The sequence below is a fragment of the Rattus norvegicus genome, chromosome 3 (genome assembly GCF_036323735.1).
Source record: "Rattus norvegicus strain BN/NHsdMcwi chromosome 3, GRCr8, whole genome shotgun sequence".
Classification (NCBI taxonomy): Eukaryota; Metazoa; Chordata; class Mammalia; order Rodentia; family Muridae; genus Rattus; species Rattus norvegicus.
In genome coordinates, this window is record NC_086021.1 from 76,038,372 (window position 1) to 76,041,723 (window position 3,352).

General features: G+C 46.0%; 1 pseudogene; it reads left to right on the top strand.

The window, feature by feature from the left end:
• Fau-ps1 (FAU ubiquitin like and ribosomal protein S30 fusion, pseudogene 1) lies at positions 1-2,193 on the top strand (annotated as a pseudogene).
• The last annotated feature ends 1,159 nt before the right edge of the window (positions 2,194-3,352 follow it).

Below are 3,352 nucleotides of genomic sequence, written 5' to 3' on the forward strand. Positions count from 1 at the left end.
AAAAAGAATCTGTCTTGGAAAAACGTGTCTGCATTTATGTGTGTATAATCACTTAAAATAAGTACAGAGTAATAGATTGCATGGTAGGAAAAATATGGAAATGATCAGAAGACTCCAACTTCCAACTGAAAGGGACCTTCAGTCTGCCACTGAGGACCTCAAGAACAAGGACACAATACGGGGAGAGCGTCTTTGGGCAACCTTCCCGACTGAAATATCCCTAGAAAGAAAGCTAAACACGGAAGTCAGCGTGGCAAGGAAGAGATGGCAGGAACTCCTCTAGAAAGAGCAGGGAAGAGATAGAAAAGGGTCCTGTGCCCGCGTTCTTCATTCTGAAGCCTCTAGAGGAGTATCTGGCCCAGGCCAAGTGTCCTGTCAATTTTGTGAAAAGAATGGGTTTATAAGGCTCAATAAAGAGGCGAGGGAACAAAGCAGAAGTCTCTGAAGGTCTCTTGAGGCAAGGTCAATACAGCAGGTAGAGACCTGAGCCCTCATCTATAGAGGGACTAGAATTTACAGCTACGGCTATTAGACTCTTTTACATTTGTCTTTGGAAGTAAAATTATTTTTAAAAAATCTAATATTATAGATGTAAAAAATGCATTTTGCGGTGACACGCAGCAGACGGTGAGGACGTGCGCCCCCCCACTTCTTCCTCTTCCTTGACTACTTCTTTGTGGGAGCAGCAGCGGAGTCCACAGGTTAGTAGCCAACATGCAGCTCTTTGTCCGCACCCAGGAACTAAACACCCTCGAGGTGACCAGCCAGGAGACAGTCGCCCAGATCAGAGCTCATGTGGCCGCGCTGGAAGTCATTGCCCCGAAGATCAAGTCCTGCTTCTGGCAGGCTCGCCACTGGAGGATGAGACCACCCTAGGCCGGTGTGGTGTAGAGGCCCTGACCACTCTAGAAGTAGCTGGCTGCATGCTGGGAGGTAAAGTCCATGGTTCCTTGGCTCGTGCTGGAAAAGTGAGAGGTCGGACTCCCAAGGTGGCCAAACAAGAAAAGAAGAAGAAGACGGTCCGAGCCAAGAGGCGAATGCAGTACAACCGACGCTTTGTCAAGGGCCCAACCCAAAAGAAGAAGGGCCCCAATGCTAATTCCTAAGTCCTGTTGTGATCCTGCCACACTAATAAAGCCACTTTGCCCAGAAAAAAAAAATGCATTTTGCCTGGCCGTGATGATGCATGCATTTAATCCCAGGAGGCAGAGACAGGCAGATCTCTGTGAGTTCGAGATCACTGTTCCACAGAGTGAGTTCCAGGACAGCCAAGGCTACACAGACAAACCAAAACAATAATTATAATTATAATAATACTTTATCTTATACCTCCCAATAATTGATTTCTTCTCAATTCGATTTAAAAAAAAAAAAAGATCAATTCCTATGCCATCTGAATCCTTTTCACCAAGCCCACAACTGAGCCAGATTGAACAACAATGTCCTTTGTAAGTATTACATGCAATGGGCTGCCGGAGCCAGGGCCTGTCACCCTGAGCACTGGCTGTTTCCTTCAGTTCCCTTCTAAGTGTTTAGGGATGTCAGAACTGCAGCTCTTCAATCAGCCATAGTAGGAGATTCCCACCAGCCAAGTGAGCAAAAACCACAAGCCATCAGCCAGCAGGCCACTGGTCCCTTAGCATACTCTTCAGGGTCCCTGACTTCCATTCCTTCACTGTGCTGGAAGCTCAGTGAGGACAAGTACCCTGGTCGGTCCTGTTCACAATTATATTTCCAGAACCTGGCACCAGCCTGCCATGCACTTAGTGGTACATACTTGTTGAGCCAGTGTGTTGTATACATAACTAGTCAGCATGCTCTCGAGCCCTCTGGGCTAACCTCAAAATCATCTGGGTTGACCATCCAGCAGGGAAAGGAAGAGAAGTGTTTTGCCACCCCCCAACCACCTCGCTCACGCCCCTCCCCCTCACTCACTCTTCACTGACTAACGTCTGTGGTTTGGTAAAGCTCACTGACCTTAAGGTTGCCAAGCACTTGGAAGGCAGAGGCAGGCAAACCTCTGTGAGTTGGAGCCAGCCCTGATCTACATAGTAAGTTTCAGGATAGCCAGAGCTTTGTAGAAAGAACCCGTCTCAAAACAAAAACAAAAACAAAGAAAAGAAAAGAAAAAGAAAAACCAAAAGAAAGAAAAGAAACCATTCTAGAATAAAGTCAGTGTTTATAAAATATAAATTTTGCGTGAAATATCCTTACATTGAGAATTATGATTATTTGACGTTTGAATTTAACAGCATTCTGGGCTTTAATTGGCTAAATCTGGCAGTGCCGTCCCTTTTGAGTTCATAAGTTAGTACCTAGTGGGGTTAGGGATTTAGCTCAGTGGTAGAGCGCTTGCCTAGCAAGCGCAAGGCCCTGGGTTCGGTCCCCAGCTCTGAAAAAAAAAGAAAAGGAAAAAAATAAAAAGTTAGTACCTAGTAAAGTTGAAGGTAGGATGACCTGGCAATTCTGTTCCAAGGAGATACTGCAGGAATCCTCGCTCCTGAGGACTCGGAGATAAGAACATGTTCGGCATTGTTTGCTGAGGCCCCAAACTGAAACCACCCAAATGTCCATCAGCAGGAGAAAGGATCAACACAGCAGGACACCACCCGAAGGTCAGAATGCTCACAAACAGCACTGGTTATAAAGGACCAGGGAGAGGTGACAGCAACTTAAAAGGCTGGCATAGAGGGGTCTCTTGAGTTCAGTATTATGGAGTCAGCCTGGGCAACGTGCAACATGGAGTCAGCTGAAGAAAGGAAAATAGGGGCTAGAGAGATGGCTCAGTGGTTAAGAGAATGTGCCTCTGTTCCAGATGATTCAAGTTCAGTTCCCCAAACCCATGCTGGGTACTTTGCAGCTGCCCATAACTCCAGCTCCAGGGGACAAATGACTATCGCATTGAATTCTGAAGGACGCCCATTTCAAATATGAATGGAGTTCGTTCTACCTGGACTGTGCACTTCACGAAGCCATTGCTCGAAGGCTCAGGTGTCCACATCCTTTATAAAGATTGTTCTAGAAGGGACTGGAGAGATGGCTCCATACTTAAGCTGTTCTTCAAGAAGACCTGAGTTTGACTCCCAAGATCCACATGGCATCTCATAACTATGACTTCAATCGAAGGGGATTTGACATCCTCTGTTGGCCTCCACAAGTACCAAGCACACACATGGCACACAGGCAGACATACAGGCAAAATATCCACACATAGAGAGTGACAACAACAACAACAACAACAATAATAACAAACCTAGAAATAGTAAAAACAAATTTTCAAAAATCTCCCAGGGTTTATGAATAATAGGTTGGGTTAGTGGCAAAGATGTGGCTCAGTGGCAAGGGAGCAGCC